This window comes from Arachis ipaensis, chromosome B10 (assembly GCF_059453495.1).
Source record: "Arachis ipaensis isolate K30076 ecotype BB chromosome B10, ASM5945349v1, whole genome shotgun sequence".
Classification (NCBI taxonomy): Eukaryota; Viridiplantae; Streptophyta; class Magnoliopsida; order Fabales; family Fabaceae; genus Arachis; species Arachis ipaensis.
This window is the reverse complement of record NC_142435.1, coordinates 53,267,168-53,294,249: the sequence shown is the minus strand read 5'-3', so window position 1 is coordinate 53,294,249 and position 27,082 is coordinate 53,267,168. Positions and strand designations below refer to the sequence as shown.

The 27,082-nt window shown below is 39.0% G+C and overlaps 1 protein-coding gene and 1 non-coding gene across 2 annotated transcripts in view; one reads left to right on the top strand and one right to left on the bottom strand.

Annotated features, from left to right (window-relative positions):
* Positions 1-27,082, bottom strand: part of LOC148580057 (uncharacterized) — a 69,783-nt gene that overhangs the window by 8,421 nt on the left and 34,280 nt on the right. The gene's annotated exons all lie outside the window — the stretch shown is intronic.
* On the top strand, positions 9,284-9,391 carry LOC148580060 (small nucleolar RNA R71). The gene has a single exon (XR_015896011.1). It is a non-coding gene; the product is annotated as a small nucleolar RNA R71 (small nucleolar RNA).

Here is a 27,082-nt window from a genome sequence, read left to right as displayed (position 1 = left end):
TTAGCGAAAATTTTTCAAAATAAAGTCTTGAAAAGAAACATATTATTTTTCAACCAAATAGAACATGCATGCAATTACCTATTACTATGCTATTTATCCTATCCTAAACAAAAGAAAAAGAAAAATAAGCAATTTATTGGTGTTAGGAAAGAGAAATTACCTCTGGAAGTTAGGTACTGACCAACCTCCCCACACTTAAAGCTTGGCACCGTCCTCAGTGTCATCAGTCAGGAACAAAGGGGGGCTGGTAGCAGCAACTCCACAATCGGGACTGTCATGGCTCCCTGTGCTGGTAAATGAAGTGGAGTACGGGGGTGTCTGGGTCTTCTTCAGGTGGGTGGTTACCAACAAGTAGCTTCTTGAGGTATGTAAATATGCGCTTGTTACGGTGCTCTCTTCACTTTCCTTACCGGTCAAGCTAGTCCAATTTCTCAAGTATATGATGGAGCAGTTGGTTTGTTAAAGGTGCTTGTGATGTGGTAGGAAAAGGGATATCTTCCGATGGTTCTGTGCTCCGGTTGATAGTGGCTGCTGGAGGTCTGATATACTTCCCGTTAGGGACATATTGATTATCTCGTGGAATCATGGCCTTGGTGTCCCCAGCTCTGTAGGAGACTCCGGCTGCTGAGACTATATCTGAAACCAAGGCGGGAAAAGGTAGGTTTCCCGCAATCTGTACGTGTCCCATAGCATTCCGGATGTGTCTTGGTAAATTGAGAGGCTGGTCTGTAAGGATACACCAGAGTAAAACAGCCATGTCTGCAGTGAAGGAAGACTCGTGAGTGCTCAGAAAGACGTAATGGGACATGATCTGTGCCCATACTCGAGCCTCCAAGGTGAGTGCTGAAGCCAATATGCTCTTAGGTCGGGATCGATGGTATCCATAGATTCATTTGCTGTCAGGTTGTGCTATAACTCTGAGAACGCCGTCCCAGTCAAATTGGTATGTCTGGCACTTGAAAGAGGCTTTTTGGTATGCGTCCAATCCTTCTGGTGCAGGCGGAATATCTAAAGCTTCTTGAATAGCTTCTTCAGTTATGGGGACTTGCTTCTGACGGACATAGACAGACTGCAGGGTTGGCATGTGAAAGTTTGAGTAGAATTCAACTACCTATGAGAGATTGACCTGCCGTGGCTGTCTCCGTAGGAATCCCCATTGTCTTCGTTCAATTCGGGGCGTAACAAATTCAACAATGTTGGTCGGGAGGATGAGAAGGTACTCATTATTATAGTTTCGGTCAGCTAGGATGGGGAACATCTGCTCACAGTAGTGGTTAGTGAACCGCACAGTGTCCTTTGCTGGAAAGGCTTTCTCTTTTTCATCGACCTTGATGATCCTCTTAATTCTTTTTGTTGAGGGCTTTACTGCTGTTGAAGATGGCTCTACAGCTAGTGCTCTTTTTGTTCCTTTCCTTGCTGGTGGTTTGGAAGTAGCTTTCTCTTTACCTTTCTTGGTGGCCATCCTGAAAAGCAAAAAGAAAGTAACTTTTAAAGCTAAGGGTTGGAGCAAGGAAGAGGATGGTACAAGTGATAATCAATGCACGGTAAAGAAGGATGTCGATAACACATGGTCGCGAATACATGTGAGAAGTTCATCAATGGAAATATAGCAAGTGCATGTTATGGCAAGTAGATGCAAGATGTTTAATGGGATGCTGGCAAAGGCATGAGTAGCATAGATCAAGCATTAATTGTACAATTTGATTATCAAGTGTTTCAAACTAACAACCTATTTGTATTGACAATTATATTCAATCAATAATATATAAAAATGGGTGTTGTGAAAAATAGGCATTAGAGTAGAAGAATAGAATAATTAAATATGTACAATGCCATACGGGCTTTTTCACAAACACTTAGCATGCATGGTAAATATGTTATGAAAATTATTGAATTTGAACATGCAAACAACCCAAAAATAATTAATAATTGTCAAACAACTCCTTAATAACTCACAAGAAAAAATATAGAAGAAAATAATTATCCAAATAAATTTCTAACACCAATTAAAAGAATAAAAAGGAAAAGAAAGAAAAAGGAAATATATATAATGAAAGTAAAAAGAAAAAGAAAAAGAAAACATAAAAAAATAATGATGGAAAAGTAAAGATGGAAGAAGGAAAGAAAAGAACCATGATGATGATGATAAAGAAGGAGGGAGAAAGTAAAAAGTGAAAAAGAATGAAAAAGAAAGAAGGAAGAAGAAAGAAATAAGAAGGGAGGAAAAGAAATTAGGATTGGGGAAGAAAAGATAAGATTTCTAGCGCTGATCTGGATAAGCTGTGTGGCGCAGGCGATGCAGACGCGTGGAGCACGCGTTCGCGTGGTTTGTGATATTTTCAGGTGACGCGGACGTGTGGGTGACGCGCATGTGTGACCTGATTTTTGCCATTGGCACGAGTGCAGCCTCGCGCATGCACAACTCTCGGTTTTGTTCGCATATTGCAAAAATTTTGGGTGACGCGTGCGCGTGGGTGACGCACATGCGTGAATGGTCTACTTTTGAAAAATGACACGTACGCGTGGGGGATGCGTACGCGTGATAAGGCTTGTACTTCCAGTATCATTCCAGCCCCACTCCATCATAACTCTCTGCCATACACCTTTTTACGTCGATTTCGCAGAGTCACGCGTGCGCGTGGGTGACATGTACGCGTGAGAGGCTTGTTTTTCAAGTGACGCAAACGCATCAGGGATGCGTTCGCGTGGGCGTGTTTGTGCCTAAGGCACGCCTCCAGCCATGCTCCCGCGTGACTCTGTGCTTCTTTTCTTCTTGTTTCGAAAGCACTTATAACGCGGATGCGTCAGCGACGCTTGCGCGTCGCGTGTAAATTTTTTTTATGCAGTGTGCATAATGCAAAATGCATGTGCAAACTATATGCAGAGATTATGGGAAGAGTCATTAAGAAAAATAGAATAAAATAAAACTAAGAATAAAACAAAACAAAATAAAACTAAGATTGAAAAGGAATGACCATACCATGGTGGTTTGTCTCCTACCTAGTACTTTGCTTTTACGTCCTTAAGTTGGACGTTCTTCAAGCTCATTCTGCTTCTGTTGGTGGGTATTCTAAGAGGAAGACCTCTAGTTCTTTGTGATCCTTAATCTTCTCTCCGTGATAAATGGTGCACGAAATTGTGATTCACACTTTTCACAATTCCGCACAACTAACCAGCAAGTGCACTGGGTCGTCCAAGTAATCCCTTACGTGAGTAAGGGTCGATCCCACGGAGATTGTCGGCTTGAAGCAAGCTATGGCTATTTTGTAAATATTAGTTAGGAGATTAATGATGAGAGTGATTGTATTTATGAAAAATAAACAACATGAAATAAAGAGTACTTATGATTCAGTAATGGAGAACAGGTTGAGGTTTTGGAGATGCTTTGTCTTCTGAATCTCTGCTTTCTTACTGTCTTCTTCTTCACGCATGCAAGGCTCCTTCCATGGCAAGTTGTATGTTGGTGGATCACCGTTGTCAATGGCTACCATCCGTTCTCTCAGTGAAAATGGTCCGAATGCGCTGTCACCGCATGGCTAATCATCTGTCGGTTCTCACTCATGTTGGAATAGGATCCATTAATCCTTTTGCGTCTGTCACTATGCCCAGCACTCACGAGTTTGAAGCTCGTCACAGTCATCCCTTCCCAGATCCTACTCAAGAATGGCTACCAATAATTCTAGCCTATACCACGAAGACTCTGATCTGAATCAGGAGGCTAAGAGATATGCACTCAGTCTAAGGTAGAACGGAGGTGGTTGTCAGGCACGCGTTCATAGGTTGAGAATGGTGATGAGTGTCACGGATAATCACATTCATCAAGTTGAAGTGCAAGTGAATATCTTAGAAGAGAAACCAACGTGATTGAATGGAAAACAGTATTAATTGCATTAATTCATCAAAACACAGCAGAGCTCCTCACCCCCAACCATGGGGTTTAGAGACTCATGCCATAGAAGATACAAGTTCGAATGTAAATTGTCATGAGGTACAAAATGAATCTCTAAAAGTGATTTTTATAATGAACTAGTGACCTAGGGTTATAGAAAATGAGTAAGATAGAATAGTTAGTGTAGAAATCCACTTCCGGGGCCCACTTGGTGTGTGCTTGGGCTGAGCATTGAAGCTTTCACATGTAGAGACTTTTCTTGGAGTTAAACGCCAGCTTTTGTGCCAGTTTGGGTATCTAACTCCAGCTTTTATGCCAGTTCTGGCGTTTAACACCAGAATAGGGTAGAATATTGGCATTCAAACGCCAGTTTGTGTCATCAAAACTCGGGCAAAGTATGGACTATTATATAATGCTGGAAAGCCCAAGATGTCTAATTTCCAACGCAATTGAGAGCGCACCAATTGGGCTTCTGTAGCTCGAGAAAATCCATTTCGAGTGCAGGAGGGTCAGAATCCAACAGCATCTGCAGTCCTTCTTCAGCCTCTGAATCAGATTTTTGCTTAGGTCCCTCAATTTCAGCTAGAAAATACCTGAAATCACAGAAAAACACCTAAACTCATAGTAAAGTCCAGAAATGTGATTTTTGAATAAAAACTAACTAAAATATACTAAAAACATACTAAAAACAATGCCAAAAAACGTATAAATTATCTGCTCATCACAACACCAAACTTAAATTGTTGCTTGTCCCCAAGCAACTGAAAACAAAATAAGATAAAAAGAAGAGAATATACTATAAATTCCATAATATCAATGAAGCTTAGTTCAAATTAGATGAGCGAGTAGCTTTTTGCTTCTGAATAGTTTTGGCATCTCACTTTTTCCTTTGAAGTTCAGAATGATTGGCATCTATAGGAACTCAGAATTTAGATAGTGTTATTGATTCTCCTAGTACAGTATATTGATTCTTGAACACAGTTACTTTATGAGTCTTGGCCGTGGCCCTAAGCACTTTGTTTTCCAGTATTACCACCGGATACATAAATGCCACAGACACATAACTGGGTGAACCTTTTCAGATTGTGACTTAGCTAAAAGTCCGCAATTAGAGGTGTCCAGAGTTCTTAAGCACACTCTTTTTGCTTTGGATCACGACTTTAACCACTCAGTCTCAAGCTTTTTACTTTACACCTTCACGCCACAAAGCACATGGTTAGTGACAGCTTGATTTAGCCGCTCAGGCCAGGATTTTATTCCCTTTGGCCCTCCTATCCATTAATGCTCAAAGCCTTGGATCCTTTTTACCCTTGCCTTTTGGTTTTTTCTGCTTGTTTTTTCTTTTTCTTTCTTTTTCTTTTAATTTTCACCACTCCCTTTTTTTTTTCAAGCTTTCTCTATTCACTACTTTTTCTAGCTTCAAGAATCATTTTTATGATTTTTCAGATCATCAATAATATTTCCCCTCTTCCATTATTCTTTCAAGAGCCAACAATTTTAACATTCATAAACAACAAATTCAAAAATATGCACTGTTCAAGCATTCATTCAGAAGACAAGAAATATTGCCACCACATCAAAATAATTAGACTAATTTCAAGATATAATCTGAAATTCATGTACTTCTTGTTCTTTTGTGATTAAAAACATTTTTCATTTAAGAAAGGTGATGGATTCATAGAACATTCATAGCTTTAAGACATAAACTTTAAATTTTATTAATCATGGAATAAAAATAAGACTAAAAAATAAATATAAGAGCAGACCAATAATAATAGAAGATAGAAAGTTAAAAAAAATAGAAAAATAAATGACTCTTAAAATAGATTCCTAATAATAAAGGTTATCACAGAGTTAGGACTCAACAACCTTGATTTTGAGAAGTGGATGCTCCTTCAATCTGTGGGGTGTCTGGTCCCTCAAGGGAGAGCTTCTGGTGCTTCAGCTCCTGTAGCTCACGCCCTTGCTTCTCCTGTTCCTTAAGCAGCTTACAGAGCATACAGTTTTGATTCTGCTATTCTTCCTTAAGTTGATCCATAGCTTCTTGCAGCTTGGTGACAGATGCTTCTAGGCGGGTCCAGTAGTCAATTTCAGGAATTTCTGGGAGGAACTCCTGCGCCCTCCTTTTGATGGAGTTATCTTGCACTTGTTGTCCTTCCATTGACTTCTTGGTGATTGGGTGTTCGATTGGGATGAATTCATCTACTCCCATCCTTACCCCAGCATCTTTACATAGCAGAGAAAGTAAGCTTGGGTAAGCCAGTTTGGCTTCAGTAGAGTTCTTGTTTGCAATTGTGTGAATCTCACAAGAAATCAGATGATGAATCTCCACTTTGTTTCCCAGCATAATACAATGAATCATCACTGCTCTTTTGACAGTGATCTCAGAGCCGTTGCTAGTGGGCAGTATAAAACGCCCAATGAAGTCCAACCAGCCTCTTGCGACTGGTTTGAGATCTCCTCTCTTGAGTTGATTTGGGACACCTTTTGAGTTGGTTATCCACTTAGTTCCAGGGAGGCATATGTCCTCTAGAACTTGGTCCAACCCCTTATCTACTCTCACCATTATCCTATTAAAGGATTTTGGATCATCTTGTAGTTGAGGCAGTTTGAAGACCTCTCTTATTTTGTCCAAGTGGAAGTAAATAATCCTCCCTCTGACTATAGTTTGGAAGGTATGAAAGGCGGTTCTAGTTATTCTCTGCTTATCTGTCAGCCACAGATTTGAGTAGAATTCCTGAACCATGTTTCTTCCAACCTTTGTCTCGGGATTAGCTAGAATTTCCCATCCTCTGTTTCGAATTTGCTCTTGGATCTCCGGATATTTGTCTTCTTTCAGATCGAATTTAACTTTCGGGATCACTGACCTCAGCCCATTATTTTGTGGTAATGGTCTGCATGTTCTTTGGTTAAGAACCTCTCTTGATTCCAAAGACTCTTTGGAGTATTCTCTTTCTTGCCTCTTGAATTGGTTTGTTTTCCTTTAGGGGCCGTGTTCTCTTTCTTGTCAGGAGCTCTCCATGCTCATTCTTTATTGTTGTGACTCCAGACTTCTTGGGCACCACTTGTACTGGACTGACCCATTCACTGTCTGAGATGGGGTAAATGATATCTGCTTCAAATAGCCTGGTCACTTCTTTCTTGACAACTTCTAAGATGGTGGGATTCAATCTTCTTTGGGGTTGATGGACTGGTTTTGATTCATCTTCTAAGTATATTATGTGCTCACAAACTTGAGGGCTAATGCCTACTATATCCGCCAAGCTCCACCCAATTGCTTTCTTCTGTTTTCTTAGCACACTAAGTAGCTGCTCTTCTTGTTGGGAAGTGAGTTCCCTTGCAATGATAACTGGGAAATTCTGATTATCCTCAAGGTAAGTATACTTGAGGTGTGGAGGAAGGGGCTTCAATTCCAATTTCTGCTTATAGCTAGGCTCTGGATCATCCGGGGCTAATAATAATAGCAAAGTATCCTCATTGTGTTCAGAGGGTGTCCCCACACTTGGACCTTGCTCCATGTACTTCTTTTCTACTTCTTCTTGGTGAACTTCAGCTACAGTTTCATTAATGATGTCACACTGAAAGATAGAATGATCTTCCGGAGGGTACTTCATAGCTTCATTTAAACTGAAACTCACTGTTCTGCCATCTATCTCAAAGGAGTAAGTTCTTGAGAATGCATCCAGCTTGAACTTCGAAGTCTTCAGGAATGGTCTTCCAAGAAGGATTGATGATGGTCTTCCTGAGTCATTAGGGGGCATTTCCAGGATATAAAAGTCAATGGGAAATGTGAGCCCTTAATGCTCACTTATACATCTTCAGCAATTCCAACTACCGTAATAATGCTTTTATCTGCTAACACAAAACGAGCTGCCGACCTTTTTAAGGGAGGGAGCCTCAAGGTATCATATGTAGAAAATGGCATTATACTAGCACACGCGCCTAAATCACACATGCAATCAGAAAATATTACACCTCCAATGGTACAGTTAACCATGCATGGACCTAGGTCACTACATTTTTCAGGTATACCTCCCATTAAAGCAGATATAAAACTACCTAAAGGAATAGTTTCTAATTCATTAATTTTATCTTTATGTATGCATAAATCTTTTAGAAACTTTGCATATTTAGGTACTTGCTGAATAACATCAAAAAGGAGAACAGTTACCTCAACCTTTTTGAAATTTTCTACCATTTTGGGATCAAGTTCTGTCTGCTTTCTGGACTTCCTTGCAAGGTGTGGAAATGGGATAGGAATGGCGCCACTTACAGCTTCTGCATCCTTTGGTGCTCCATTCCTTTGCTGAGCTACTTCTTCTTCAACCTTGTCTTGTTCTTCATCTATATCTTGTACTTCCTCCTCCTCTTCAGCATCTTCCATTTCAACTAAGTCTTCAACTGGGGCGTGTTCTTGTGGGCTTGGCTCCTCCTGGGTCCTCTCTTGTAGTGTAGTTTCGGACCTCAAAGTAATGGCATTGATGCCACCCTTGGGGTTAGGTAAGGGTTGAGAAGGAATTCCACTTGAGCTTAAAGGTTGGTTAGTGGATGTAGGTAATGAATCTATCCGGGCGGCGAGAACTTGTAAAGTGGCATTCATACCGTTTAGAGTAGAATTCAGTGTAGTCTGCATGTCTTGTTGTCCTTGTGTAAGAGAACGAAGCATCTCGTCATTTGATGAGGAAGTAGGATAAGTGATCTGTGGGACCTATTGTTGGTTATGCTGGGGTCCTTATAACTGTCTTAGGTGAGGAGCTCTGTAAGGTTGGTTCTGATTCTGCTGTCTGTTGTTGTTATTCTACCTCTGGTTTCCATTGTTATTTCTACCTCCTCTGTTATAGTTGTCCATCCAACCATGGTTGGAATTATCCATCCATCCCTGGTTAGAGTTATCCTGCCATCCTTGGTTATAGTTCTCACCTTGGTTGTAGTTGTTGCCTTGTTGATTGTATCCTTGATTCAGGCGGTCATATAAGTTATGAGTAGCTGCCACAGTGTTGTCTTCTTTTTGTAGCTACGGGCACTCATCAGTTTAGTGACCATAATCAGCACAGATTCTGCATACTCTTTGGGGAACTAACTGTTGGCCTTGTGGTGGGGAAGGTTGAGTTTGTTGTTGTTGATTCAACTGCATTTGCTTCAGTAGGTTGTCAATTCACATATACTCTGTGTAAGAGCAGTAGTCTCACTGCTAGAGGAAACCTCTGCAATAGCTTTTGAGTGGCTGCTCCTGTGCCTGTGATTCCTGGTGGACTCAGCTAAGTCGTTGATCAGTTGCCATGCTTCATCTGCGGTCTTGTACTTTTTTAGAGGACCATTACTAGCACTATCTAGTGTAGTTTTATCCCGAGGCTTCATGCCTTGAGTGAAGTAGCTTACCAACACTAGCCTGTCAATCATGTGATGGGGGCATGCGTCTAGAAGGTTCTTAAAGCGCTCCCAGAACTCATAGAGAGTTTCTTATTCACCTTGAACAATGTAGGAGATCTCTTTCCTTAGTCTATCTATAACGTCAGCTAGAAAGTATTTTTCCAAGAATTCTCTCCTGAGCGTATCCCAATTGGTAACAGTTGCTTCAGGTTGGGAGTAGTACCACTCCTTCGCCTTTTCCTCAAGAGAAAATGGGAAGGCGGTTAACATAATAGAAGTTTCATTTGCACCATGACTTCTAACAGTAGAACAGGCTGTCTGGAAATCCCTTAGGTGCTTGATAGGCTCCTGAGCAGGTAAGCCATGAATCTTGGGCATCAAGTTAAATAATGTTGTCTTCAGCTCAAAATCTGCGGCCAAAGTTGGATGATGCACTTGATACGGCTGCAGTGTAAAATCTGGGGCTCCAGCTTTCTGGAGAGTAATCCTCCTAGGTGCTGCCATGTTATCTGCACGTGAATCAACTGTATCAGTAGTAAAGGAGCATGTTTCTTCTTCAGATGGCGGTTCAGATTTGCCCTCAGATGAGACTGGTGAATCGATAACAATCACTTCACCACCCTCTGAGGCTAACCTGTGCCGAGCTCGCCTAATACGTGAAAGAGTTCTTTCAATTTCAGGATCAAATGCAGCTAAAGGATCAGGCAGTGAACGCATCATTCAATGAAAGAAACATATAGCCCATGATAATAAATTAAAATAAAATATAAAAATACAATAAAAATATGTACACTAATTAATAATTTAGCACACAATTGTAACTCCCCGGCAACAGCGCCAAAAACTGATGCGTGGCAGAAGTTAGACTAATTAAGAGATTATAATATAATAAAACAGCATTGCGAGTATAGCTCTTAACCAGCAAAAATCCGCCTCATCAATTTAGAAAGGTTGTCACAAAAAGTTTAGAATAAAAATACTGGGAGTATGAGTCCCAGGTCGTCTCCCAACGAGTTGCTAGAAAGGGTGCTAAGTTATTAATCAGAAGTTTCCGAGAGATTTTTGATAGTTGAATAAAAGAAAATAAATAATTGTAAATTAAAAGAGAAATATGTATTCTAATTAAAAAGCCTTGACTGGGGGAATGATTAATTGGAAGTTCTATCCTTGTTGGAATTTTCTCAAGTGTAGTATAAAGAGGTTGTTATTTTCACTTAGTTAACCTTACTAAATAAAGGAAAGTCAAGTGATTGAGCTAACTCTTATTCGCAAATCCTAGTCCTCTCCCTTAGGAAGGTCTAGCGTTAGTAAATACAGAATTAGCCAACAACTTCCAATTTAACTAACCACTTGAGCATTCCAACTCAAATGTCTCCTCCTAATCAACCCCCATATTAAGTAGGGAAACTACTCTATTGACATGGATATCATCTTCGTTATTGGGAGTTTGGAATAGAAAAGAGACATAATAATTTAAATAAAATAGAGATTCAAAATTAATTAAAAGTAAAAGTAATCCTTTGCATTAACAATCCATGAAAATAATCCAATTACCACTCTAAACAAGAATTAAGAATATGGAATAAATAAATAAAATAGTAAGAAACCAAACTAGAATAGTATCTTCAACGGAGGTGATGACTCTTCAATATCCAAAAGCAAAAAGCAATAAAACTAATAAACTATGAATGTAAAGAGAACCGAGAGGAGGAGTAATTCTCTCTCTAGATTTAGATCTAAAATCCTAAAACTATCCTAATGAGAATATGTGAATGTCTGTCTTGAGTCTCTGCATGTTCCCTGGTTTTATTTTGTGTTTCTGGGCCAAAAACTGGGTCAAAACTCGGCCCGAAATCTCCCCCAGCGTTTTATGTTAATTCTGCAGATCGCGCAGGTCACGCGTACGGGTCAGTCACGCGTGCGCGTCATTTGGCGAATTTCCTTGTCACACGTACGCGTCGTCCACGCATGCACATCTTTTGTGCAGACTCCAATCCACGCGTACGCGTCAGGCATGCACACGCGTCGCTGTACATTTCTCCATTCTGCGCGCTCACGTGAGACATGCGTGCGCGTCAGTGTTCACTGGCCATCTCCTTAGTTTCTTGTATTCCTTCTATTTTTGCAAGCTTCCTCTCCATTTTCTAAGCCATTCCTGCCCTATAAAGGCTGAAACACTTAACACACGGATCACGGCATCAAATGGTATAAAGGAGAATTAAAATATACTAATTAAAGATCTCTAGGAAGAAAGTTTTCAATCATAAAACAATAGTAGAAAGGGATTATAAAATCATATAAATCATATGAATAAGTGGGTAAAGGCTTGATGAAACCACTCAATTAAACACAAGATAAACCATAAAATAGTCGTTTATCATGAAGTCACCAAGGACCTTTCTTGGCTCCTCTTGAGGTTCGGCCATGTCCTCCTTTTCTTGTTCAAAACTTTCTGAAAGGTCTCTTCCGGAGTGTTGTGCTTCAGTTTGTTGTAAGCGCCTCCTCCTCAGAGTCTTCTCAAGTTTAGGATCAGGAGTCAAGAGGGGTTCTTTATCCCTATTCCTGATCATAAATAAGAAGAAAAGAAAGAAAAGAAAAAGAAGAAAACTTTCTATGCTAATAGGCAAGAAGCTCCTCCTTAAGGTGAGATGTGAAGAAAGAAGAAGAAGACGGAAAAGAAATAAAAGAAATAGAAGAAGAATACTTTGAAAATAGGGGATAGAAGTAATTAAGAGAGAATGAAAGATGAGAAGAAAGAATAGAGAGGGGGTAGAGTTCGAATAATATAGATGTGAGAAAAAGAGTAGTATAAATAGAAAAAGTAAATATGAATTAAAATATTTTTGTTTTTATTTTATTTATTATTAATTAGTTTTCAAAAATTAAATTAGTTAATTTAAAAAGAATTTAAAATTTAAATGTTAAATTTTCGAAAATAGAAGAGAGAGAAGAGGGAGAAGTTTTCGAAAATTAAGTGAGAGAAGAGTTAGTTAGCTAGTTTTGAAAAAAAAGAGAGAGAAGAAGTGGAGAAGTATTCAAAAATTAAGAATAGATGAGAGTTAGTTAGGTAGTTTTGAAATAGAAGAGACAGGGGATAAGATATTAATTAAGAAAAGATTTTAATTTAAAATAAAATAGAAGATAAGATAAGAAAAGATTTGAAATTAAAATTTGAAATTAGAAAAAGATAAGATAAGAAATTTAATTTTTGAAAAAGATTTGATTTTTAAAATTTAAAATTTGAAAAAAAGATAAGATTTTTAATTTTGAAATTTGAAATTTGAATTCTTAAAATTTGAAAATTGAAAAAGATAAGATTTTTGAAAAGGATATGATTTTTAATTTTTGAAAAGATTTGATTTTTGAAAACTTGACAACTAAGATATTAATTAAATAAAGATAGAAAAGATATTTTTTTGATTTTTTGAATTTAATGATGAAAGAGAAAAATAAGTAAAAGACACAAAACTTAAAATTTTTAGATCTACTACCCTTAATTTTCGAAAATTTTTGGAGGGAAACATAAAGGGACACCAAACTTAAAAATTTTAAGATCAAAACAAAAAAAAGACTGAAGAATACTTTGTAGACTAACAAGAACACAAAGAACAAAATTCAAAGAAACAAAGAATACAAGAACATAAAAAGAACACAAAACTTAAAATTTTTAGAAAACCAAACATAAATTTTCGAAAAATAAAAGAAACAAAACAGGAAAACACCAAACTTAAAAACTTGACACAAAATTTAACCAAAGAAAATATTTTTAAAAAACTTTTTAGGAAGAAAAACTCCAAGAACGAAAATTACCAAGAACATAAGCACAAGGCTCTAACCAATTGAACAAAGAAAATAAAAATATTTTTTTGAAAAACCTTTTAAGAATTTTGAAAAAAAAATTTGAGAAGAAGAAAATAAAAAATAAAAAATAAAGGACTCAACAAGAACACAAACAAAGAGGCTTAAAAAAATCAAAGATTAAACAAAGAAAAGAAAAATATTTTTGAAAAAGGTTTTATGATTTTCGAAAATTGAGAAGAAGAAAATAAAAGTAGAAAAGCTAACAAAATTAAAATTACCTGATCTAGGGAGCAAGACAATCCTTTAGTTTGTCCAAACTCAACAATCCCTAGCAACAGCGCCAAAAACTTGGTGCGTACGAATCCCCACACTTTCGTACTGTTGTACCAGCAAGTGCATTGAGTTGTCCAAGTAATACCTGAGCGAGTCAGGGTCGATCACACGAGGATTGTGGCTTGAAGCAAGCTATGATTATCTTGCAGGTCTTAGTCTGGCAGATCAGAAGGTTTATATGTTTTCATTCATAAAGAGAAATTATTTAATTCAGGAATAAAGAAAGAGAGGTAGAAAATACTGATAGGAATAGGGTTAAGGATTGGAGTTGCTTAGTCTTTCTGAATTAAGTCCGGTACTGATACACAAAAAACTTGTCTCTTAACAAATTTCCTTCGGCAAGTGTACCGAATTTGTCGTCAAGTAAAAACTCACAATAGAGTGAGGTCGAATCCCACAAGGATTGATTGATCAAGCAACTTTAATTAGAGGAATGTTCTAGTTGAGCGATTCCAGGATTTGAGTTTAGAATTGCAGAAAATAAAATGGCGGGAAGGTAAATGACAGAAAAAGTAAATGCTAGAATTAAAGAACTGAAAGTAAATTACTGAAGTAAATTGCAGAATTGTAAATGGGAATGGGGGAATTGCTCATAAGAGTAAATAACAGAAATTCAAGAGAATGGGTAAGATCAGAAATGGGGAGTTCATTGGGCTTAGGAGATGTTGCATTCTCCGGATCAATTTCATTTTCATCTCTTCCTCAATCAATGAACTCATTGATCTCCTTGGCAATCTTAAGTGATTGAATTACAATTTCTTGTAATTCAATCTCTCAAATCTTGATCAATAGCCAATTCCTTGGTCAATTGCTCATGAGAAGAGATGAAGTATGGTCACTGATTATACCACATGCATTTCCCAAATTAAGTGTTGAGAGGATTATAGTCACATATCCATCCAAACCCAATTTGGTCCAGCATGAGAAAGCATTTCTAGCTTGATCTCTTCATTCCTCTTTCAAGGTTCAGAAGAGATCCAAGTATGAATAGCTTCTTTTACAAGATAACTACCCAGTTGGATGAAGATCGAAAGCTTTCAAGTAAAATCAAGAGAAAAGATAGAAGAAGAATAAAGAAAACTAGTATTGATCCATCAAATTACAACAGAGCTGCCTAACCCAATGAAAGGGGTTTAGTTGTTCATAGCTCTGAAAATGAAAACAAAGATGGAGAATACATGATGATACTAGAAGTGCAGAGAAAGTAAATACAGAGAGTAATTCTATGCCAAGAGGCTCCCTATATTTTCCAACTCCCTAAATAATTTAAAGCTACTCCTATATATTCTACTCTTCTACTCTTCTAGTTGGTTCTTCAAGTCTTGGGTCTGGGCCCTTGGATCTTGAGTTTGAAGCAGTTATCTTCTTCATTGGGCTTGGCTTTACTTGCAGAGAGAAAGTGTGAAGTGGGCAGAGACTTTAGCTCAGGACGTTAGTGGTGTTAACGTTCAGTGAAAATATGGGTTCGAGAACGTTAGTGACATTCAACTTTTTCACTAACGTTCCTTACCCAAGTAAGAGCCACATTAACCTCAACGTTAGTGGCACAAACGTTGCCACTAACGTTGCCTCTTTGTCCTTCGCGCACGTTATTGGGACTCAACTTTCCCAATAACGTTGAGAAGCCTCTCCCTTCCCTACGTTAGATCCATGTTAACTTAGTTAACGTGGCTCTTTTAACGTAGGCTTGCCAACCTTCGAGAACGTTAGTGACACTTAACATTGTCACTAACGTTCCAATGTTCCCCTTAGCTTCCACGTTAGAGTCCACGTTAACTATGTTAACGTGGCTTCTAATGTGGCCATGCTTAGCCATCTCCAACGTTAGTGACAAAGTTGAGTGTCACTAACGTTGGCTCAACATTCCCTTATCCACGTTAGCGTCCACGTTAACTAAGTTAATGTGGGAGTTAACGTGGCTCATGGTGGCATGTGTGGGCTCCTTCCAACGTTAGTGACAATGTTGGGTGTCACTAATGTTGGCGTCACCTCCTTTCCTCACGTTGGCTTCCACGTTAACTAGGTTAATGTGGGAGTTAACGTGGCCTAGTGTGACTTTGCCAACGTTAGTGATAATGTTGAAAATCACTAACGTTGGCTTCCCCCCTTTCTTCTTAACGTTAGAGGCCACGTTAACTAAGTTAACGTGGTGACTAACGTGGCCACTCATGAGCTTGGTCCAACGTTAGTGATAATGTTAAGTGTCACTAACGTTGGCTCCATTTCCGTTCTTCCACGTTAGAGTTCACGTTAACTTAGTTAACGTGACTCTTAACGTGGGCAATGATGGCTTCGAGAGCGTTATTGGCAATCACTTTTCTCATTAACTTTGCAAGTTACTCCCATTCCATGTTAGTGTTAACGTTAGTGTAACTAACGTAGCCACTAATGTGGTTCTTCTTTGCTTCCTTTGTCCTGAAATCAAGCAATAAAGTGCATCAAAGTTCTAGTCCAAGTCATGGAAAATGCAACATCCAATTTGTCCTTAAATTCATGCAAAATCCTCATGAAATCATGTAAAGTGCACAATGTATGCTTGAATCAAGATGTAAGTGAATATCTACCCAAAACTAGCTTATTTCCTAAGGAAATGCATGAAACTACCCTAAAAACAGTAAAGAAAAGGTCAGTGAAACTGGCCAAAATGCCCTGGCATCACAACACCAAACTTAAAGCATGCTTGTCCCTAAGCAACTACTGGAACAAGAGAATGATGAATGGAATGCCAAGAGAAATGAGTCATTCTTGTGGAAGTCATGTCCCTGGTTTTATTGTGGTTTCATGCATAGCAACTTAGGTTCATTCCTCGCTTTCAGACCTTTATCATGTCCTAGAATACTCAATGTGATTGCATCCCATGAAACTTTTATTTATTGATCTTTTTGTTGTTATTTCAGGGCTTATTTATGTTCTTAGGCTAAGTGTTCTGTAAGGGGGCAACTCTTTAAAATAAGCTTTCAGCCAACACTCCCGAACCAGTTGGTTCAAGGTGCTAGGTGTTGAAGCACCCCTAAGGACTTACTTGCTCAAGTCTCTCCCCCATACATACACACCACAGGCATATAGTTTATTTATTTTCTTTTCTTGAGACCTTGGTGTCCAGCACCTCTTTGGGTTACTAAATGCTCTGTAGTGAGAGTTACTCTTGATAGTGGACTTTCAGCTGATAATCTCGAGTTAGTTAACCCAAGTTACCAAGTGATAAGGCACCCCTAAGAGCTTATTCATCCAAGTAGATCCCTCACACAGGAACACCACAGACACATGCCTCAAGATTAAAACCATTGGTGCCTAGCCTTATTACTTACTCTTTTTCTTTTTATTTTTCAACCTTTATTGTTCTTTTCCTTTTTCTTATTAGGATCTTCTTATTTAGCTAGTCTCATGGGGTGTGTCTCAAGCATAGTATTCATGACAGACAGTTGTCCTCCCACCTTATGGTTGAACCAACTTAGCTAACTTATGACTATACCATAAACTCATGAACTTACTCCATAGTATGAACTCTTCTCTGGTCTTTAAAAACACTCATTCTCTTTTTCATTTGATTTAAAGGAACAGGCATACAAGTAAGTAAGGAGATGATGTAGTAACATAAGGACTAGCAAACATAGACCTATTCAGAAAGAAAACTTTAAAGACAGAATTTAAAAAGTTCAACTAACATGGAAGCATGTTCTATTTCATACAAGATCTTCCTTATTTAAAACATAGAAAAGGATGGACCAAAGAAGGAACTCCACCACCTTTTACTCTTGTGGATGTCCATGCTCTCCTTCTTGCTTGTCCTCCTAGTGTTTTTCTTGATTGCTTGTGCTCCCACTTCCCTTGCCTTTTCCAAGCAGCTTCTTCCAGAAACCACCATCTTCTATCTTCTTCTTGAGTATTTCCTTCTGCTGTTTCACCTTCCTCTCTTCTTGTTCTACAAAATCTTTTTGGACCTCATCATATGTAGGGATGGCATAGTGTAGATGATGCATATTACTGGACATGTAGTTCAACTTGGCTTGAGTGTTGACGTTGAACTCCTCCCTATGTAGTTGACGTCCTTCATTAAGTACAGTGAACTCATTGAATGCTTTCATCTGGGCTATTTGTCGCTGATTGAGTTCCTGCAAATTCTTATCTTGACGTTCTTGCCTCTTAGTAACTTGGTGGATGGTTTGAGTGAGCTGGGAATATTGTTCCTGTTGCTGCTCTATTTGTTGTTTCTGCCACTCTTCTTGTTGGCTCATCCGGTTTAGTATTTGCTCTTGTCCTTCCATATGTCTCATCCCCAAATCTTCAATAGCTCTTAGAAGGTGATTCATATTTAAGTCGGCTGGATAAGGATGCTCTCCTTGTTGATATTCTTCTTGATGAGACTCCTCTTGCTGACCTCCTTCTTTTGCTTTTAGTTTCCCTATTTGTGGCCTTCTTTGTTGCTGAGCAGGTGTAGTATAGGCCATACGCTGGGTTGTCATTAGCCTCCCAGGGTTCACCCAGTCTGGATTGCTATCCTCAAAGACCACCTTGGCTTTTGTGCACAATCGGAGAATGGTGCTGGGGTACCAAAGCCTGGCACCTGATTCAAGCTTCTCAGCTGAATCTTGAATTCCCTCAGCTATAAGTTCATGCACATTGATTTCTCCACCTTGTACTAGGCAATGTACCATAGTTGCTCGATTAATGTTTACCTCTGAATTATTTGCAGCTGGGAGAATAGACCTCCTCACGAGTTCAAACCACCCCTTGGCTTCTGGGCTAAGGTCTCCCCTCTTGATGAATCGGGGTCTCCCATCTCCATATCTCTCCCAGTCAGCTGCTATAACACAGATGTCAGTCACGATCTCAGTGAGCTCATCATTGTCTTGGCTTTTACTTATCCTTGCATGATAGCTGGGCTCATCAAAATGTGGTGATTTCAGGTGAAGAGTTCTTATTATAGCATTTGGGCTGAAGTCCACCTCCTTTCCTCTTACATAGCTTTTGAAGGTTGGGGCCCTGGTTTTGTCTTCTCTGACCACATTTGCATAAAACTCTTTGATGAGGTTTGCATTGATCTTCCCCTCTAGATTGGTGAGCATTTGCCACCCTCTTTCTTCAATCTTCTCCCAAATCTGTGGGCAGTCGTCTTCATTGATTTGGAAGGTTAACTCAGGCAGTATCTTTTTGAGCTTTATCCGCTCAAATTCTCGTTCATGGAAGGCAGTCTTGAATCTCTTCTCGTTGAAAGGAATGTTTTCCATTGGTTCCTTCCTCTTCTGCCTCTTGGAGCTTGATGATGCCATGAATGAAGTTAATGTGAAAAGGGTGTAGTGAAGGGAAGAAATGTGGGATTTAGAGAGTGGGAAGTTGAAGAACTAGTTGCTGGAAAGTGAAGTGTAAGGGATATGAATTTCGAATGTGGAGATGGTGCGGATTGGATCCACTTATATAGAGAAGTGATGAAGAGATAAAAGGTGTAGATTGATGGGGTTGGTGTATGATGAACGGATGGGGTTTTGTATGGAGTAAGCACGAGGATTACCAACTTTATGATGGAGTTGGTTTAGTTTCCAAGTTTGTTCTTCCTCCAATGTTGCATGGCAACCATTCCCAATGCATTACCCCTTGAGGCACGTGTGTAGTACCCTCTTCATGAAGTGGCCGAACCTTTCTCATTAAATTATCCAATCAATCTCCTTCAATGCTCCTTTCCTTTCCCTATAAAGATCAAATAAGAAAAGTAAGAAATATCAAAAAAATCAATTTAAATTTTTACGGCTAGAATTATAAAGAGAAGAAAAGATTTTGTTTATTCATGAACTCCAACTAACTAACTAACTATGTATCCTTATATGCATATTGGTGGCACCATGGGGTGACACCAAACTTAGTTTGGAGCACTGTGATGAAAAGTTCTGTTCAAAGCTCCAAGACTAGCATGCTCTCAGTTGCATTCATGCTTTCTTGGCACGCTTTGAACACCAAACTTGTTCTTCACTATATAATGCAATATAAGGACTTCACCAAGTTTTTGTCAAGTTTGGGTTGGAATTCATGAATATTGACTTATTCACTAGTAAAAGCTAATAAAACATGGGTTGCCTCCCATGAAGCGCTTCTTTAGCATCACTAGCTTGACGTTTCTCCTTCATCAGGGAGGTTGATAATGCTTCAAGTCCTTCCCTCTTGCCTTGGACTTATATCCATTGGTTGTATCAATGATCTCTACATGTTCCAAGGAGAGAACTCTGTTGATAGTGAAGACCTTAGGTAACTGAGATGGTACAGTGGGGAGATTAGGGGGGATATCTGGGAAGTAAGCTGAGATCACTTTATCTCCTGGAGAGAAGTCTTCCGTAGGGATCTTCTTGTTCCTCCACCCCCTTTGGTACCTTCTTCTTTGTCCCTTTTGATGCTGCCTTGCTCTTAGCGACTTCTTCTTCTAAGAAAATTTTGTTGTTGTCTTCACATGCCTCTGGTGGTTTAGGTTCCTCCAGCTTCTCCTTGAGCTGTGACAATTGCTGTTTGCCTTGTTCATCATTTAGTGGGGTTCTCAGATGTGTTGGTTGTGCTTCAGTGCTTGTTTCCTCTGTCAGCATCTCATTATGATCATTGCTTGGTTCTTTGTTTTCTTGGTCTGCTTCTTGTGAGAGTTTGAAGACGTTAAAGCTGAGTCGTTCATCATGGATCCTCAATATTAGCTCCCCTTGCTCCACATCTATGAGTGCTCTGGCTGTAGCTAGAAATGGTCTTCCCAATATGATTGGGTGAGTGTAACTCTCTTCCATGTCCAAGATGACAAAGTCTGTGGGAAGAAAGTATTTCCCCACCTTTAACAACACGTTTTCCACTACCCCTCTTGCTTGTTTTTGAGTTTTGTCAGCCAGCCTGATGACTACATCTGTGGGCAATATCCCATTGATCTGCAGCCTCTTCACCAGGGATAAGGGCATTAAGTTGATGCTTGCTCCCAAATCGCAGAGTGCTCTATCAAACATTGTTTCCCCTATGGCACAGGGGACATGAAAACTCCCTGGATCTTTTCTTTTCGTAGGCAACTGCGGTTGAATGAGGGCACTGCACTCCTTGTTCATTACTATAGTTTGGCCTCCCTTTAGTGAGCTTTTCCTGGGAAGCAGCTCCTTCATATACTTGATGTATGCAGGCATTTGTTGGATAGTCTTGATGAATGGTATGTTCACATGCAAAGATGCAAACAAGTCAAGAAATCTTGAGTATATTCTCTTCTCCACAAACCATTGAGTAGTTGGAGAAAAGGTGCATAGAGTCTCAGCAGCTCCTGTTTTGAGATTTCTGGTTCTTGGTAATCTTTTTCCCCCTCCTCTACTGAGGTATCTTCAGGTTATTCTGACAGCTTGCTTGGCTTGTCCTCAGTCTCCTTATCACTTATAGTGACCATCTTGCAATCTTCCCATCTTACTTTCTTTGTTTCACCTCTCGGATTCTTCTCTGTGTCACTTGGGAATCCATCTGTGGATTTGGGAATTTGCTCAGAGAGATACCCCACTTGAGATTCCAACCTCTTGATTGTGTCTCCCTGGTTCTTGAAACTGGCTCGCACTTCTTCCTTGAACCCCTTGTTGTCTTGAATCTCCTTGCTTATGCCTTCAAGTAGATTCTCAATCCTTGAGATTCTTTCATCAAGTGATGATAGGTTAGGCTGAGGAGGGTTATTCTGGCCTTGATATGAATGTGGAGAGGTGTTGTTATGGGGGTGTTGATATGGTCTAGATGTGAAGTGTTGGTGGGCTGCATTGTTTGGATTTGGGCGTCTTTGATCAAGGCTTTAGTCTTGTTGATTTCCCCACCCAAAGTTTGGGTGATTCCTCCATCCAGGGTTGTAGGTCTTGGAGTATGGATCATGGTTTTGCCTAGGTGAATTCCCAATGTAGTTGGCTTGCTCCTGACTACCCTCTGCTTCTTCATTCACTCCTTCTTGGGTTGTTGATAAAGTGGAGATTGCTGCTACTTGGTTCTTTTCCATCTTCTTGGTGAGGTCAGCCAGCTGCTGGGTAATGAGCTTGTTTTGGGCCAGCAGAGCATCTACATTGTTTAGCTCCATTACTCCTCTTGTGTTCCCTCTTTCGGAAGCATAGAAGTAGTCGTTCTCTGCTACTGTTTCAATGACATCTATGGCCTCCTCAATGGTCTTCTTCTTGTTCAAAGATCCTCCGGATGAATGGTCTACGGCCTTCTTTGACTCATAAGAGAGCCCTTCATAGAAAATGTGCAGCTGCACCCATTCATTGAACATATCTGGTGGGCACCTCCTTGTTAGGTCTTTAAACCTCTCCCATGTTTCATATAGAGTCTCACTATCTTGTTTCCTGAAAGTTTGGACCTCAGCTCTCAGCCTATTGATTTGTTGAGGAGGGTAAAATCTTGTTAAGAATTTGTTCACCACATCTTCCCAAGTTGTCAAGCTCTCCCTTGGGAAAGACTCCAGCCACTTGGCTGCCTTATCCTTGAGTGAGAATGCAAATAAGAGCAGTCTATAGGCATCAGGATGAATACCATTAGACTTCACTGTGTCATATATTCTCAGGAAGGTGGTTAGATGTTGATTGGGGTCCTCTTGGACACTTCCTCCGAACGAACAGTTGTTCTGAACAAGGGTGATGAGCTGTGGTTTTAGTTCAAAATTGTTGGCATGGATGGTTGGCTTTTGAATGCTACTTCCACAGTTTCCTGGGTTTGGATTGATGTAAGAGCCTAAAACTCTTCTAGCCTCCCCAGCATGATTTGCTCGACCTCTTCCGCCATGGTTGTGAGTCTCTTCTTCATGATGGTTTTCCATGTTTTCTTCCATGTTTGGTTCAAAGTATTCCTCAAAGTGTTCCTCCTCTTCTTCAGCACCAACTACATGTTTTTCTCTTGCCTCCTTCCTTAGTCTAAGGAAGGTTTTCTCAGGTTCAGAATCAAAGGAAGTTGAAGCCCCACTTCTTCTCCCTGTCATACAACCAACAAGTACAAGCAAAGAGACTAGGTGCAGAAAGTATATCTGTCAGAATTACTGTTAGTGTGAGTGATGTAATATATCAAACAGTTAGTGGGTTAGTGAGATGAATAGTAAATAACAAAGAAAAAGTGGGGGGAAGGGAAGATATTAACTAAAATAGGAAGTAAATGACTCAAACAGAAAATTAAATCAAACAAAAATAAAATGCTCAATCTAATTATCCTCCAATCTAATCATTGTTGATGCACAATCAATCCCCGGCAACGGCACCATAAACTTGATGCACGGAAAACTTGTCTCTTAACAAATTTCCTTCGGCAAGTGTACCGAATTTGTCGTCAAGTAAAAACTCATAATAGAGTGAGGTCGAATCCCACAAGGATTGATTGATCAAGCAACTTTAATTAGAGGAATGTTCTAGTTGAGCGATTCCAGGATTTGAGTTTAGAATTGCAGAAAATAAAATGGCGGGAAGGTAAATGATAGAAAAAGTAAATGCTAGAATTAAAGAACTGAAAGTAAATTACTAAAGTAAATTGCAGAATTGTAAATGGGAATGGGGGAATTTCTCATAAGAGTAAATAACAAAAATTAAAGAGAATGGGTAAGATCAGAAATGGGGAGTTCATTGGGCTTAGGAGATGTTGCATTCTCCGGATCAATTTCATTTTCATCTCTTCCTTAATCAATGCACTCATTGATCTCCTTGGCAATCTTAAGTGATTGAATTACAATTTTTTGTAATTCAATCTCTCAAATCTTGATCAATAGCCAATTCCTTGGTCAATTACTCATGAGAAGAGATGAAGTATGGTCACTGATTATACCACATGCATTTCCCAAATCAAGTGTTGAGAGGATTATAGTCACATATCCATCCAAACCCAATTTGGTCCAGCATGAGAAAGCATTTCTAGCTTGATCTCTTCATTCCTCTTTCAAGGTTCAGAAGAGATCCAAGTATGAATAGCTTCTTTTACAAGATAACTACCCAATTGGATGAAGATCGAAAGCTTTCAAGTAAAATTAAGAGAAAAGATAGAAGAAGAATAAAGAAAACTAGTATTGATCCATCAAATTACAACAGAGCTCCCTAACCCAATGAAAGGGGTTTAGTTGTTCATAGCTCTGGAAAATGAAAACAAAGATGGAGAATACATGATGATACTAGAAGTGCAGAGAAAGTAAATACAGAGAGTAATTCTATGCCAAGAGGCTCCCTATATTTTCCAACTCCCTAAATAATTTAAAGCTACTCCTATATATTCTACTCTTCTACTCTTCTAGTTGGTTCTTCAAGTCTTGGGTCTGGGCCCTTGGATCTTGAGTTTGAAGCAGTTATCTTCTTCATTGGGCTTGGCTTTACTTGCATCGAGAACGTTAGTGACATTCAACTTTTTCACTAACGTTCCTTACCCAAGTAAGGGCCACGTTAACCTTAACGTTAGTGGCACAAACGTTGCCACTAACGTTGCCTCTTTGTCCTTCGCGCACGTTATTGGGACTCAACTTTCTCAATAACGTTGAGAAGCCTCTCCCTTCCCTACGTTAGAGTCCACGTTAACTTAGTTAACGTGGCTCTTTTAACGTAGGCTTGCCAACCTTCGAGAACGTTAGTGACACTTAACATTGTCACTAACATTCCAATGTTCCCCTTAGCTTCCACGTTAGAGTCCACGTTAACTATGTTAACGTGGCTTCTAATGTGGCCATGCTTAGCCATCTCCAACGTTAGTGACAAAGTTGAGTGTCACTAACGTTGGTTCAACATTCCCTTATCCACGTTAGCTTCCACGTTAACTAAGTTAACGTGGGAGTTAACGTGGCTCATGGTGGCATGTGTGGGCTCCTTCCAACGTTAGTGACAATGTTGGGTGTCACTAACGTTGGCGTTACCTCCTTTCCTCACGTTGGCTTCCACGTTAACTAGGTTAACGTGGGAGTTAACGTGGCCTAGTGTGACTTTGCCAACGTTAGTGATAATTTTGAATATCACTAACGTTGGCTTCCCCCCTTTCTTCTTAACGTTAGAGGCCACGTTAACTAAGTTAACGTGGTGACTAACGTGGCCACTTATGAGCTTGGTCCAACGTTAGTGATAATGTTAAGTGTCACTAACGTTGGCTCCATTTCCTTTCTTCCACGTTAGAGTTCATGTTAACTTAGTTAACGTGACTCTTAACGTGGGCAATGATGGCTTCGAGAGCGTTATTGGCAATCACTTTTCTCATTAACTTTGCAAGTTACTCCCATTCCACGTTAGTGTTAACGTTAGTGTAACTAACGTAGCCACTAATGTGGTTCTTCTTTGCTTCCTTTGTCCTGAAATCAAGCAATAAAGTGCATCAAAGTTCTAGTCCAAGTCATGGGAAATGCAACATCTAATTTGTCCTTAAATTCATGCAAAATCCTCATGAAATCATGTAAAGTGCACAATGTATGCTTGAATCAAGATGTAAGTGAATATCTACCCAAAACTAGCTTATTTCCTAAGGAAATGCAAGAAACTACCCTAAAAACAGTAAAGAAAAGGTCAGTGAAACTGGCCAAAATGCCCTGGCATCAGGTACTACTGTCTTCTTTGCTTGTGAATGATCTTCTTCTATGGCAGGCTGTATGTGATCAACGCCATGGGCCGTGGTCATTGATGAACAGAGCTAATTCGTTAGATCATCTTATTCACCACGATGAAGATCAGATTATACATCTTAGAGATAGATCAAACACGGATCGAAGAAGAAACAGTAATACTTTTATTAATTCATAGGACTCAGCAGGGCTCCTCCCTTCAACCTAGGAGGTTTAGAAACTCATATTGAAGTAAAACACAATGTAAAACATGTAAAGTGGTGAAAAGTAGTATATTGTTTGAATGATTATGTAAAATACACTTTAAATACTAAACAGATGACTAGAAAGGGTAAAACAGTCTATTTAGTGCTAAAATCCACTTCTGGGACCCACTTGGTGAGTGTTTGGGCTGAGCTTTGATAAGATTCACGTGCTATGAGATCTCTTGGGCATGGAACGCCAGTTAGGGGTTCCTCTTTGGGCGTTTGTACATTGGTCTCTGCTCTTTGGGCGCTGGATGCCTGGAAGGGGGCAGGTAGCTGGCGTTGGACGCCAGTTTTGGGCCTTCAAATCCGAAACAAAGTATGGACTATTATATATTGCTGGAAAGCTTTAGAAGTCAGCTTTCCATAGATGTTGAGGGCGCTACATTTAGACTTCTGTAGCTCTAGAGAAGCTCTTCCGAGTGCAGGCAGGTCAGATCCGGACAGCATCTACAGTGCTTTCTCTGTCTCTGAATAAGACTTCTGCTCCAGCTCCTCAATTTCAGCCAGAAAATACCTGAAATTGTACAAAAATAGAAAAAATCTTAGTAGAATCCAAAAATGTGAATTTAACACTAAAACCTATAAAACTTAATAAAACTACTAAAAACTATATGAAAATGATGCCAAAAAGCGTATAAAATATCCGCTCATCAAGCATCATTATCGAGTAGATGTGTTTTTGGCAGCAATTGACTCTCAAATTTAAGAGTTAAATGATAGATGACTTTGAATCAAAGAAAAAACGTCAAGCTCAATTGTCTATGTAAGTTACAAATTTTAATTTATTTCACCTATAATAATATTATTATTAATTTTTTCATTGCATAAGTTATCGTTGTGATTTAAATTATTTACATGAAGCATAATACATTTTTTAAATAATTTTGTAGGAAACATCTAAAAAGGAATTAAATAGTATTTGAAGATTCTAAAAGCAAGTATATAACAACCTATATTACAATATTTGAAATTAGTTTTGAGATATTTGTGTTTAAGTTTTTTAATATACAATATGTTCAGTGATCTTATAAAAAGTAAATTTTAAGTCTTAGTTGTTATTTTTAATAAAAATTATATGTATAATTATTTTTTTTTGTTAAAATAAAAATCTAAAAAAAATATTGGCCTCCTAGTAAATATTGTCTAGCTTCTCCCCTGCTCACCACCACCCTTGATCAGATGAGAGCTGCTCAGGACTCTCAGCGCCAGGAGATTTCCCAGCTGAGACAGGATTATAGCCACCTGAGAGGACCATATGGACCACAGCCGGAGGAGAGAGATCCCCATCATGGAGATTGAGGTGGCTTAGTTCCTTTCACTTCCTATTTTATTCTGCCATTATTATGTTATGTTCCTATTTTCTGCTATTTTGTCTTAGTGTTTGCATGATCTTTTGGTATCTCAATTCCTAGGTTCTAGTTTGATTTGCTATTTTAATTCTGTTAATTGCTTTTAGATTTGAAAATTTGTCTCATATATCGCTCACGGACCTTGAATTCAAAAGCAAAAGAAAAAAGAAGTGATGTATTGCATGAGAAATAGAGTTTATATCAAAGAGTAGTCTTATTGGTGGTATTATTTGTGATTCTGAATGCATGATATGAATAGTGCATATTTGAGTTTGAATAAAAGGATGTTGATGTATGAGGAACAAGAATTTAGAGAAGTATTATGAATTCTATGAAGTAAACATAAGCGTAATCCTTGAAGCAAAAGAAACAACAAAAGAAAAAAAAATAAAAGTAAGCTCCAAGACTCTGAGCATCAATGACTAGGGAGGTCAGACATGATTGAAAGCTCAAAGAATTATTTTTCTTGTCATATGCTTGTGGTATAATTGTGTCAAGTAATCCTTGATACAGAGCACTAAGAGTCGAGATCAAGTGCATTTAATAGAGTATGCCA